Source organism: Triticum urartu, chromosome 6A (genome assembly GCF_056163025.1).
Source record: "Triticum urartu cultivar PI428250 chromosome 6A, HENAU_Tu73, whole genome shotgun sequence".
Lineage (NCBI taxonomy): Eukaryota > Viridiplantae > Streptophyta > Magnoliopsida > Poales > Poaceae > Triticum > Triticum urartu.
Genome location: NC_141878.1, coordinates 592,942,270 through 592,956,359, shown reverse-complemented (window position 1 = coordinate 592,956,359; position 14,090 = coordinate 592,942,270). Strand labels below are relative to the sequence as shown.

At 44.1% G+C, this 14,090-nt stretch overlaps 1 long non-coding RNA gene and 1 pseudogene across 3 annotated transcripts; one reads left to right on the top strand and one right to left on the bottom strand.

Moving 5' to 3' along the window:
* Window positions 1-684: 684 nt before the first annotated feature.
* On the bottom strand, window positions 685-9,962 carry LOC147966895 (disease resistance protein RGA2-like; annotated as a pseudogene). Its single transcript, XR_015609085.1, has 5 exons — window positions 6,961-9,962; window positions 5,168-6,300; window positions 1,390-3,173; window positions 1,087-1,222; window positions 685-992 (listed from the first exon to the last, which is right to left on the bottom strand). The product of XR_015609085.1 is annotated as a disease resistance protein RGA2-like (transcript).
* On the top strand, window positions 3,199-10,494 carry LOC147966894 (uncharacterized). 2 transcript variants are annotated; one of them, XR_015609089.1, is made up of 3 exons: window positions 3,199-3,916; window positions 4,037-4,209; window positions 9,973-10,494. It is a non-coding gene; the product is annotated as an uncharacterized LOC147966894 (long non-coding RNA). The 2 variants fall into 2 exon arrangements; XR_015609088.1 differs by having other exon boundaries at window positions 3,203-3,911; window positions 9,973-10,490.
* The last annotated feature ends 3,596 nt before the right edge of the window (window positions 10,495-14,090 follow it).

Genomic DNA, 14,090 nt, shown 5'->3' with positions numbered 1-14,090 from the left:
TAGCATCACACACAACATGAACAACCTCATTCAGTGAACAACCTGAATTTTTCGATTCAGAATCCCCTTTTCCAGATGACGAGTGAAAGCAGAGCATCTCTCACCTGAGATGATTTGGAGCTGATGCCCGAGGAGCTGATTCGAGAGGTAGAGGGGTTGCGGCAGTGTGCATGATGTTCAAACAGATTACTGTAACCCCCATGATGGCCAAACAGATAAGGGTGCAAAAGATGAGCATTTCCTGCTCAAATCAAGTTTGCGTCAGAGATACAACGATGTTCAGAACAATTCTCTTGCAGGCCACAAGCGGCTACCTGTAGACTTGCTTTGAGTTTGATAGGTGAGATGTTCTTTTCCTTTTCCTTTGTTTTATTCTTGCTGGACGGTGTACTAGCTTGGTTTGGCTGGAACACCAAAAAACATGAAAAAGTATTGTTAGCACAGTACGTCACTATGTATGTACAAGCGAGACGACTCTAAATTTGTATTTTGATGCCCAGTAATACATGGAGAATCGTCTTCCTTTCAGTTCAGTTTCATTGTTGGAACATCTCTTGAGTCTCTTGCTCAACAAAAGGTTCTTTTCTTGTAAACATAAGATGTTCACGAATAAGAGATGTTTTAACATTTTTAGTGTGTTCACTCATTTCAGATGGAGCAACATTTTCTGCTCAAATCAAGTTTAATATAATTGCTGTAAAACAGCAGGAATTGTCTCACAAAACCCCTTACACTTGGGTCACACATTACTACTACTGCTACTAGTGCATCGGAGCAAGCAGATGGCAGAAACAACACAGCCACTTCTTTTCTTCTTCTCAACTTCACTTTTGCTTCTTGGGCATCCTGTAACCACCAACGACGCAAGCATGGTCGCGCTCGAAGGGCTCCAGGGTCACCTGCTCCGAGGGCTTGAACTGGTCGGCCTTGAGCTTCTCCCCTTCGCTCGCAAACACGGCCTCAGCAGCCTGGGTCGAGTCGATACAGTTGGCCTGATTCAAAGCAAAGAGCAATGTCAGCTCAAATGGCAACTTCTAAAAGTTACAAGGCAAGTGTTTCTTGGACATGGCATGAAACTCACAGTACCTTGATGGAAATGACGAAGTGGCCACCATTCTTCAAGAAGTATGATGCGTTAAGGGCCTCCTCGTCTTTGGACGGCTCCCAGGGGAGAAGACGTACTATGTCGTTTCAGCTGATTGATTATAGCTTGTGCAGCTTCCTGCAGAATGGATGGGTTCAGCATCTGGTTAGCGTGCGTTTCAGTTTTGTTGGAAATTCATTCTGGGCCACCATATGCAAAATAACAACGGATGTACATAGCATGCACCGTAAAGAAAGCTTAGAAGGCCGCGTTTAGTAGATAGTAAAGCTTGGTAGAGCACTTACAATGTTTTTGATGCGGGCAAGCTAGCCTGCTTCATTTCACTGCTCTCCATATTATGTACCATCTGGGGACTGGCGAGCTGTTGTATACACTGTGGCAAAGACTTGATTCTCTTGTATTCATAACCTTAAAAATGTCTTCGAATGATTTTCTTTCCAGTCAGGTTTTTAAGGTGTTCAAGGCTCTCTGGAAGGGACTCTAGTTTTTGACAACTTGAGATGTCTATTGTTTGAAGATTTTTTAGGCTTCCTAGGCTCTCTGGAAGGGACTCTAGTTTATAGCAACGTGAGAGGTCTAGTATTTGAAGGTTTTCTAGACTTCCAAGGCTCCCTGGGAGGCATTCTATTTTCCTGCACCATGAGAGCTTCAGTGTTTCAAGGTTTTTGAGGCTTCCAATGCTCTCTGGGAGGGACTCTAGTTTAGTGCCTGAGAGGTCTAGTGTTCGAAGGTTTTTGAGGCTTCCAAGGCTCTCTGGAACGGATTCTAGTTTATGGCAGGCTGAGAGGAGTGTACTAAGGTTTTTTAGGCTTCCAAGGCTCTCTGGAAGGGACTTTAGTTTATAGCAGTGTGAGAGGTCTAGTGTTTGAAGGTTTTCTAGGCTTCCAAGGCTCTCTGGGAGGGACTCTAGTTTCTCGCACCTTGAGAGCTTGAGTGTTTCAAGGTTTTTGAGGCTTCCAATGCTCTCTTCAAGAGACTCTAGTCTACTGCATCCTGAGAGGTCTAGTGTTTGAAGATTTTGTAGGCTTCCGAGGCTCTCTGGAAGGGACTTTAGTTTACTGCAGTCTGCGAGGTTGAGTGTTTGAAGGTTTTTGAGGCTTCCAAGGCTCTCTGGAAGGGACTCTAGTTTACGACAGCTATAGAGGTCTAGTGTTTGAAGGGTTTTCAGGCTTCCAAGGCTCTTCGGAAGTGACTTTAGGCGGCGACATAGTGAAAGGCCTAGTGTTTGAATGTTTTGGAGACTTCCGGGGCTCTCTGGAAGGGATTTAAGTCTACGACATTCTGAAAGGCCTAGTGTTTGAAGAGTTTTTAGACTTCCAAGGCTCTCTGGAAGGGACTCCAGTTTACGACACCATGAGAGGTCTAGTGTTTGAATGGTTTTTAGGCTTCCAAGGCTCTCTGGAATGTACATCAATCTCGAGCATACTGAGAGGTCAAGTGTATGAAGGTTTTTGAAGCTTCCAAGGCTCTCTGGAAGTGACTCTAGTTTATGGCAGCGTGAGAGGTCTAGTGTTTGAAGGTTTTCTAGGCTTCCAAGAGTCTCTGTTATGACTTTGACACCGACACAATAGGATAAGTCAAGATGCACTAGACTCCCATGTTTGCTAACCGAGCTTGGTATTGCTGTAATTTCACGTGATCCACTAAGCTTCAGGTAATGTAATTTTGAGAGCCGAGTGATAATCTCGGGAAATTGCCGATCTTGCAGCCCCGGAGCAATAAGAACCTCCAGTTGCTTTAGTTGTCCTAGGGTGCTTGGAAACTCTGTGATGGAGCATCCAGATAAATCCAAAACACGCAAGCACTTTGGAAATGAAAATGCATCACCATGGAATTCACAATCTGAGAAATGCATTGCCCTTAACTTAGGTGGGAAAATAGTTGACATCTTCTTCGCCTTAGTGTAATCTAAAATGTTGCAATTTATAACAGACGCATAGCAGCAATATTCTTTTCTTCCAGTACTGCTTGCTCTTTGAGCATCAAAGATAACCAACTCTTCAGCAATGACCGATCTTGCAAGATCATGCACGAGATCGTGCATGGTGAAGGTTGTTTTTGGAAATTTCTGAAACAAAAAATAGCATTAATTCCACCAAACTAAATTGTCAAGCAAATAGTATTGTTTATATAAATGACGTGACATAATTCTTTGAGAAAGATTAGTATGGTCAACTTGGTAGGCCGTAAAATTGTCTTCGTTTGCACTTCTGCTCAACGCGATTCACCACCTTTGGTTGGCCTTACGCGCTTAAAGCAAGTACATCAGTCTATCTAAATTTCTCCAAAAGGCACTTTAATTTAGAGAGTACCTATAATTGGTAGAGCGTAAAAAGTGCCTCTCCTCCAGCAATTTACCTATAATTAGCTATTTGCCGGTGCGTTGCAATGGGGCATACATATATTCTAGCGGTTCTAACACCAATCATTTTCGGCATATGCCTTACACCCACCATATTCTATATTTTGATAATATTTAATTTGATTTGAGTACGCGTAGGGGAAGACAAGGAAAGTATTTATTTAGTTGAGGTTTTTGTACGATTTGATTTGATTTGATTCGGGTATGGTTAGGGAAGCCAAGGAAAGTTTTGATTTAGTTGAGATTTTGGGAAGATTTGATTTGATTTGATTTGATTGAGTTATGGCTGGACGTGGTTTTGGAAAAGTACCGTTTTGGTTTAGATTATTCCAAGTTACTCTATTTACGTTGTTTCTTATTTTGTGCGGCATCGATTGAGGTTAACAAAAAATCAGCAGAAAACCAAAGGGAGGGGGCGTGGGAAGGAAAAAACCGGGAGAGGAGGTGAGGTGAAAGCCGCGAAACTACCAACTCCCATTTAATAGTAGAGATGCTCTACTATATTTCATTTTGCTTCTATCTATCTTCCTATTTCGTCGAGTACCTCATGTGCGCTAAACTCAATGCAGGCGGGAGCTGCTGCAGGCATTGGCAGAGCTAGTGCGGAGCTGGTGGAGGTAGAGCTCGCGGCGGCGTACCGTTCGCCTTGGGTCACCTTCATGGCTGGGGTGCGGCAGGGAGGCGGAGGATATGGGAGGAAACGGGCCACGACAGCCGTGTTTAGGCCCTACGATCGGCAAAGGTGAGAATTGGGGGGAGGGGAGGGGAGGGGTGGGGAGGTCGGCGGCCAGAGAAGGGTGGGCAGTGCCGGCGTGGGGTGGAGGTTTCCGCATGCATCGGTTGGCCCTTCCCATGCAACATTTTATATAGAAGGGTGTGCTCTTCTCATTTTGGAGGTAGATGAGAGAAATTCAGGTAGAGTGCCTAAAAATTATGAATAGAAAGAGCTTGCACTTTTGCAGTTTTTATGGATAGATGGCTCCTTTATGAATAGAAAGAGCTTGCACTTCCGAAGCTGCCGCCGCCAGCAAGAGAGGTCGTACCCACAATGGAGTTCCCCAGCACCTGCCTCTTGCGAAATCTGTCAGGTTCCTAAGCCAGAATGAAGATCTTCTTGGTGGTGGCTAGTGGCATTGTTGCTTGGCCTGATGTGGTGCTAATGACTGTCGTGGCAGCAAGCAGAGTAGGATTACGACGTGGTAGTGGTCACAAGACTCACAACTCACAAGATGAGAGGTAGATAGAAAATGATAGTGAGAAGGTAAAAATATTAGTCTCCCCAATGTCAAACTGGTGGTCAGAATTGATATGTCTTGCCACATGTGCCACCTCACGACAGAAGTGGTTATGGTGAAAATATGCATACGTGTTTAGAGAACTAGGAAACTGAAATACAAATTCTTTTGGAGGGCGGCGGATAGGTATTTACTAAGGGTGAACTACACATACAGTATGCATCTGTTACATTTTTTAGGGAAAATTATTGTTCAGCCAAATATATATATAGACTATTTGATAAGCCAAATAAAATACAGTACTATGCATTAACTGGATGTGTAGTGATCCAAATGGCTTTTGACAAGGGGAAACTACAACTAACATGTATGCCTTTGCACAGTAATTGTTGCATACCATTTGATAATTGAGTAAAAAAGAATACTCTCTATTCTATAATGTAAAGGTATGCCATAGTAACTCACCTTGCGCAATTTTGAATGCTGAAGGAAAGACATCCCGAGGAATTGCCTAACATACTTCTCACCAAGTTGCATGGCCGAAAAGTTATTAGATGGCTCGATGAAACCCAGAGTAATCCATTGCTGGATAAGATCATCTTTACTTATATTGTGACCTTTAGGAAAGATGCCACAATAGGCAAAGCATAACCTCAAATATGGTGTCAGAGTATTGTAACTTAACTTCAAGGATGGTAACACTGTACTATCAGAAAATGGTTCATCCCAAATATCACTATTGCACATTGCTCCCAGTCACTAAGATCTATTCCAGATAGCAAGAATCCAAGTGCTTGAGCTGCTAATGGCAAACCTCCACATTTCCTTGCAATCATCTGTCCAACTGGTTCAACTCGTTCTTTATCAGCTCTAGATTCAAAGCCACTGTTTTGCTTGATTATTCTCCAGCACATGTCGCTGTCCAAGGGATCTAGCTTGTATGGTTCAACAGTACAAAGTTTTCTTGCAATGTCTATGCTGCGTGTTGTGACCAAGACTCTCATCTTGGAGCTTACACGCAACATAAGCTTGAGTTGATTCAGTTGGGAGGTATTTGTCTCCCATAGGTCATCTAAAACAATTAGAGTCTGCTTATCTTGAAGTAGATGTTTAAGGCGTTGGCTTATCAACTGCAGTGTATCAAGATTCTCGCTTCCTTTTTCCAGTACTTGAGAAATTATGGAGTTCCCTATTCTTTTCAAGTCAAATACCTGGGATACATAGACCCATACCCGATGATTATAATCTTTGAACAGACCATCATTGAAGACCAGTTGTGCCAAAGTTGTCTTTCCTATGCCTCCAAGCCCACAGATAGGAAGAATTGCAGTATCTTCTTTGTTGTTGCTTGTGGCTAACAAAGAAAGAACATTCATCCTGTCTTTGTCTCTCCCTATGATGAGTGATTCAATCACATCTGATGTTGTTTCCCGTCGATCAGGAAACTGGTGCACACTAATTAGGCTGGATTTATCATGTGTGAATTTGAAACTCTCATGATCATCTTTGATCTTCCTCAGCTGACCTCTCATCTTCTTCATCTTATAAGCCATGGTAATCTTGGGTGCAATAGCAAAACAGTCCAGCTTCCCAATCATCTACAAGGATTTTCAACAAGTGATTATGATATAATATAAAACCTTGGAGCAACTACACCCGGCTTTAATAAGATGTAGTATTCTCGATCCCTCTACCCGGTAACTACATGCTGCATTGTAGATATATAAATCCCAACATAGTTGGAATTTAACATAAAACTTTTGGACGGATGTAAAACATAGCTTCCCTATTGTAGTACAAAATTTTATTCTTATATACCTAGTTTCACGGCCGGGATTTGTACACCAGATTTAAGTAGGCTAAATGCCTCTTGTACACCAGATTTAAGTAGGCTTTAATTTTTAGAAGGGCACCAACAAATTTTAAGCTTTAAACATTGCAATTAACTAGTGACCAGTTGCTTACATTGGAAAGTACGTTCAGATGATCAAGCACAGTGGCGGAGCCAAGGGGGGCAGCAGGGGCTCTGGGCCCCCCTAATACCATGGATTTGTTCCTAATGAACACATGAACAGCAGATTTTTCTAACTGGCCCTCCCCAACACCATAATTTCACTTATCCTACCACCACCACTGATCAAGCATGGTTTGTGGACTAATAATCAAATTATTTGACCAAAGCAACAAACTCTGTACTAGCCAGGAATATTAATTAACGAAAAACCGATCAAGATAAGGCACGGGCGGCATATGTATACCTTTCTAGAGGCTGGTTCACTATTAGCTTGGAACTCATCGAGCATGTAAGAGATGTCATAGGCAGCGTGCTTGAGCCGGTTGAGCCACAGCCGCACCAACTCCTCCGTGACAGACCGCCTCTCAGCATCCTTGAGCGCCGCCTCCATGTACTCCAATGTGTCCTTCATGTCCTTGAGGTCGTCCTTGAAGCTCCACAGCATCATGGCCTCATCCCCAATGGCGGAACCCAGCTTATTGCCCACCGCTGAGACCACAGCGGAGGCGAGCAAACCGGCTACATGCGCCATGTTGGTCGTCTTCACACCTTTTCTCTCTCAAGTTGTAGAGTATGCCAACTGGAGGAGGTGAGAACACAGACAGGTGCCAGAAATGACGCAGTTACCAGTTCAAACATGGCCATATGTTATTTATGACACGATGCATGCTCCACCGAGATGGAAAGGGATCATCTACCTTGCTTAATTGTGGTAATGCACGCAGCACAACACACGTTAGCTTTAGCTTTACCAGGAGGCAAGGGTCAACAAAAGAATCTCAGGTCTTTTGTAGCTGTCAAGGAAAAAGGAAAGGAACCAGAGGAGAAGGAAAGAGTGTGAGCTCCCTCTGGAAAAGAAAGGGATTGAGAAGAATCCTATCCTCTGATGCATGCTTTGGTTTTTGAGTTCAATGAAGACTACCTAAATCTTTAGTTCTAGATTTCACTGATGGACTATCTAACAGAAATACTATGGATTGCACAGTTGCCCTCATCCCCCAAAAAACATACAGTTTACAATACAGATAGCAGGATCACAAACAAAGAGAGAATCAGAAGATTTGTAGGATTACTTACAGTGATCCCGCCTTGTTTGTATCTGCAGTCAGTCTGCTTGACCAAATTTAGCAATATATATGCTTGGCAGTTTGGTTAATTTTCAATATCCTGCAAAAAATTATTGCATCAGGATATTAAAAAAAGCTGGGAACAAAAAGAAAGAACACAGATTATGATACTTGTGCTTGTTGTTTGATTGAAAAAAATTCTAAAGGGGGAAGGAATCAGAAATGGCAGAAGGGGAGGAAGCTCTCAATTATTACAAAATTAGGCAACAGCACATAGATATTTACCATATATGATATTTACAGAAGCCATGGGTGGTTCCTTGCTTGTGTCATGGCGAGTAAGGTCCAGGTGTAGGGAGCCTGTAATACCTACCGACGTTCATCCGTTTCCTCGACAACGCCTCTGCCCTAACCGTCAGCCATTGCAGAAGCACCGTGTCAGTTCATGAGGAGATGATGCCGAGCCACCGAAGCCGGCAGTCCCTGATGTGATGGAACAGAGGATGCTCCGCCTCAGGGTCACTATCACCTCTGGCCACCTATCCCATTGGCCATTTCGCACGCTGCGACCACTCTGAAATATAAACAAGGCTGAACCGAAGCACACAAATATATAAGAAAAATTGTTTATCTACAGTCAATAGATCCAAAATTTTGGGTGCTCTGTTGGTATTTACAAATCTACCACGTCTTCATCTATATAATCCACACAATCAATTCATCAAACACTTCATGGGATGAAATCAGAAGTTCAAATACTGTTCAATCTACCCACAGATTCTTCAAAATTATGCAGCAGCACGATCTCTGTCCACAAACGTCACAATAAAAGTTTCTGCTTACATACCAAATATGCAGTGTCAGCAAATTCATGGTTTAGTTCAAGCATCCATAAATTTGCATTTGATCTTAATATGCAATGATCACAACATGAATTTAACAGAAGAAGCAGTAATTGTAGCCACACTTTATGAGAGTATGAGGCAGCAACCCCTCACAAGCAGGATGAAATGCAAAACAGACAGGAGATCTTCTTCACCTCCGGCGACCATGCCGCCAAATCTTGACCACCTGTGCCGCACACAAATCAGTCCGAGCGCTGCCAGGAAAGGATCCACGGGAGGACCGGAGATCAAGCAGGCGGTTGAGGAGGGCCGGGGCGGAGGCGTCGTCGGGATCGTCCTAGAGGTGCGCGTCGCTCCCCATCCGCCCCACCACGGACGGCGCCGCTCAGGCCGCTCGCCTGCAGACCGAACGCCGTCCCTTGGCATGCCTCCCCAACTCTCCCCGTCCGCGGCGGCGAGGCTGGGCTCGGAAGACGCTGCTGTACACTGACTTCCTCCCCCCAAATCCATTGACGCCGGCGACTCTGCTCGCTCCGCCGTATGGGTCTCACCCTGCACTCCACCGCGCCACCGCACAGTTTGGGATCAATTCGCCCGAGGTCAGTCAAGTGATAAGCAGAGGCGGGGAGATGGCGACCGCTGTAAGCGTCCGAGATGAAAATGATGGATTTGGCCAATGACCCTGTTTAGCTATCTGTTTATGTATATATGCCTATGATTATAATCATCTTGTTCATACTCTCTGTTTGCCCTCTGTTCTGTTCCAACATACTTCGAGGTAGGTAGCTGCTAGTAGATATGATGTTTCTCTTTGTCATCATTCATGTTGTTGATGGGCAACGTAGTTTGAACAATCTTTTGGTTACGTTGCGTAAATCTTTGCCAATGTTTGTTTAGAGAAACATCATTACACCCATGTGCTTTATCTTCTGTTGCCTCTATTAGGTTCTGGCCTGCTAGCTAGACTTCTTTCCTTACCATGGCGTTGTTGATTCTCGTCAGAAATGTATGCTCATTTCCAGCAATGGTTTATTATCATCTCCTTAATACGCGGCTTGCTAATTCTTCAGAGTGAACAAAGACAGACAATGACCGGAATGTGTCTGTTGTAGTATTTGATATCTTCAGGAAAAAGAGAAGTGCGAGGCTGGAGGTCCTTGTTTTGAACATACCAAACGGCTGAGATTTTTGTTGCCCGCCAGTCATGTCATGTAATACATGTGTTTTGTTCCTTCACTCCAGAAGACTGCAACATTTAGTATAATTTTATTTACTGTATTGCATAGTGCACCTGTTTTACAATATGTCAATTTGTGGTTAAGCGACGGTTATTTTCTCATGTAGATAGTGAGCAATATCGGCCGTGCTAGAGTCATGGAATCTCGCGCCAAGAAGCCTAGAAAGGCACCCCTGGCCAGTGTTGTGTCTCCACTTTCGATGGCCATGGCCGGCGGTTACTTCTGTCGCGATGGATGTTCCTTCGTCACATGGGGTGGCAAGAACCAGATGTGATCCCCAACTTCAAACTTTGCATCAGTTTAAAGCATGTATTCTTCATATGTTCTGTGCGTGTTTGTGACTGTACTGAGTGTACTGTGGTGTTCGAGAGAGAATTAATTTGGAAGTCATGTATACAGCAAAGGGTTTTTCTACCAGTTATAGGTATTTTGGATGTGTTATACTGATGCCAGAAGCTAAGTTCTGTGATCAGACTTGGCATCACAAACAAGATGAATTTGTGGCACTGGGTGCAGTTAACAACCTTATTCAGTAGACAACCTGAATTTGTCGATTCAGAATCCCCTTTTCTAGATGACAGAGAGAAAGCAGAGCATCTCTCTGCTGAGCTGATTTGGGACTGATTCCCGAGGAGCAGATTCGAGGCTTTGGTGTTCGATCGGTCTATATACTTGGGATCACCTGGTGGTTCTTGATTTCTGTCCATGTGCCATGTCAATGTCACCAGACTCTGCTGATCTTGGGAGGTGCTTTGCTGAAACAGAGACCCTTATATATGCATCTGTTTTTCTTGTTTGCATGTGAAACAGGGAGCGCCTACTTTCAGCATCGTTTTACACTTTTCAGTTCGTTTTCTGTTCCGAAGATTTTCCCTGGAAAAAAGTTTACTGCCTGAAGATGTGTTGACGATGGGATGGCACAAAATAATCTGTTGCAACAGCTAGTATGAAATTCATTGGTGCTCCTGTTACAACACAGTTTGCTCACATTTTTGTCCTTGCTTTACATGTCCATCATGAGAACCAGAAAATTATATATTGGCTTCAGTTCCTGGGTGTTGTAACACGAGTCAGTACTTTCCGTAGACTGCTGGCTGCTGTAAACACGCATCTTCATTTTGCACGTAACAGAGCAGAAACTAGCACAGGCAGGGGATCATGCAAACATTCATGGTGGCTCCTTGCCAAAGTGCAAATATACCCCAAATTACATCTCTGGCATGAAAGAGACTGTAGAAATTATAAAGCTTCTTGGGCATCCTGTAACCCCAACGACGCAGGCGTGGTCGTGATCAAAGGGCTCCAGGGTCACCTGCTCCGAGGCCTTGAACTGGTCGGCCCTGAGCTTCTCCACTTCGCTGGGCATGGTTGAGTTGAGTAAAATATGTCTGCTCAAATGGCAGCTTCAGATTAGCATGAATAAGTGAAGTGTGGTGGGTTTGGGAAATTTCTGGATAACTCTCTTCCTCTCTAGTCTGTACAATACATATACTGGTTTAATGGGCCATGTGGGCCAGATTCACACATATACAGCCCAACACTCCCCCTCAAGATGGGTGATAGATATCTATCATTCCCATCTTGTCACATGCAGAATTACACTCCTTGACACTTAAACCCTTAGTTAAACAATCAGCCACTTGTTCTCTAGAGCTCACATAACTTATCCTGATTATGCCATCATCTAACTTCTCCTTGATGAAGAAGGGGTCTATCTCGACATGCTTGGTTCTGTCATGCTGAACTGGATTATTAGCAATGCTGATAGCTGATTTATTATCACACCATAACCTTAGGGGATCCTTCCTTATTACCTTTAACTCAGAGAGAAGATTTCTTACACTACTAGAAAAAGGGCTATAGATGGGATTGACACTAATGGCGCACCAGACAAGCGGTGCGCCATTAGTATATACTAATGGCGCACCACCTTCTGATACGCCATTAGAGTTGAAACTACTAATGGCGCATCTGGCCCAGGGTGCTCCATTAGTATCAAAAAAAAAAATTCTGAACTAGTACGACTGTCCAAACATACTAATGGCGCATCCAGACACAGTGCGCCATTACTAGTTGTAACTAGTAATGGCGCACTTGTCGGAAAGTGCGCCACTAATGTTGTTTTTTTAATTATATTTTTTATTCCTTTTTTTGCGCCATTAGTATTTTTTTTTGCAAAACTACTAATGGCGCACCACCAGAAGGTGCGCCATTAGTAACCTGGATTACTAATGGCGCATTTAGAGTTGGTGCGCCATTAGTAATCCCTCCCTATCCCCTCTCTCTCCCTCGCCCTCGCCCTCGATCCCCTTCCCCTCTCCTCTCCCGACGCCGTCGCCCCGTCGTCCTCGTCTCCCCGCCGCCCCATCGTCCTCGTCTCCTCGGCGCCGCTCTCCCCGTCGCCCCACCTCGTTGGACGCCATCGCCCCGCCGCCCTCGTCGCCGGTGGCCCGGACGCCGCCCCGTCCACACCACCGTCGCCGGAGCACCACCACCACCCGGACCTCGTCGCACCACCACCACCCGGACCTCGTCGCCCCACCTCATCGCCCCGTCCACACCACCGCCCCCGTGAGCTCCCCCTCCTCCTCTCCCCCTCTCCCCCTCTCCCCCTTGTGGATTACCAGAAGTTTATTAGTACGTGGTAAAACTTGTTCTTTGGATATAATTAGTGCTCCATTCGTATGGTAGGATAGCATACGGTTAAGGAGAAGACCAAGTGATTTTGAGATGGCAACAGATTTATGTTTGCGAACCCGTGCGTTTAAGGTGTCTTCGTGATAGGAACTTTCTGCAATAAATGGACCATGTCTCAGGACAAATGCTGAATTAGCTAGTGTCACATCTACATCATTCTAACATGATATTTGACAACCAAGTTTAGCACGGCACAAGCTTCTACTCCCTCTATTTCTAAATATAACTCTTGATGTCATATAGTTCTAATTTAAACACTTACAGTCTTTCTACTGCTGCTTGATCAACTGGAGTACTCTGGTACTTGATCAGTAGCTGTTTTGGTGTAGCAAGTGCAGCAGCTGTAGTACTCCATTTGGTACTCCATCTGGAGACTTTAACTGGATCAGATTAGGTACTCCATTTGCTGTAGTACTCTAGTTAACTGAAACTAGTGACATCACTTGAAGCAACTTAAGTCTGAATAATCAAATTCATCATACACTATTACTTGAATAAAAGATTATGTGCTTGCAGTGGAGTGCATGCGTTTTGGAGTAGCATCAGTTGGTGTAGTACTGCTTGGAGTAGCTTGCTGTAGAGATTTGTGTATTCTGCAGTTGAGTGCCAAAATAAACCTTGCTAGGTGAATCTTGTTTGCATTAGGAGTAATCGCTGGAAATTTACTGAATTTTGTTTCCAGTAGATGCACTATTGGAGTATTGGATTACTGCCTCTGTTTTTAATTAATAGTAATCCATGATCAGCAACAATTTCTTTCACTAATTTTCAGTTAACAACAATCCATGATTTTTTTCAGCTAAAACTATTGATGATTTTTTGTTGGGTGACCTATTAGATCTGGAATGGAAGCTCACATAAGTTGAGCTGATTTTTGTCCATATGAAAGCAGAGGACCATATGGTCTGTGGCCTTTTCATCCATGTGAAAGTAGAGGCACATTGTGGTGCTAGTTTGCTGGCTTTTGTCTCCGACCGTCGTGTCGTGATGATTTTGCAGGTACCCCGAGAGGCCCTTGAGTTTGCCGGAATGTCGATTAACTTCCGTTCCGGCAAATTCAGGTACTCCATATGTCCTATTTTCAGCAAAGGTCATGCTGAAATTTTCCATGAATTTTAGCATGACTTTGCTAAAAATAGGACATATGGGGTACTTGCGACTAATGCATGGGCCGGGGTATCTTAGTACTTAGTTAAATAGGATCAACTGCCCCGACATTCTTGCTGCATTAAACCATAGGTGGCAATAGAGCCAAGTGATTAGTGCCAAGTGATTAGGCCCAACCTAGGGTGCCTCGGCATCGATAAACCCTAAATGATGAAAACTTAACTTGGCTGCCCCGGATGCCTCGGTGTCGATGAGAACCTAAATGATGTACGCTTAGGCTTTTAGGGTGCCTCGGCGTCGAAACCCTAAATGATGAAAGCTTAGGCTTTTAGGGTGCCTCGGTGTCGACAAACCCTAAATGATGAGACCATGATCTTGTTCCTTGACAATAACCAACTTTTTGACCAAACTTTTTTCCTA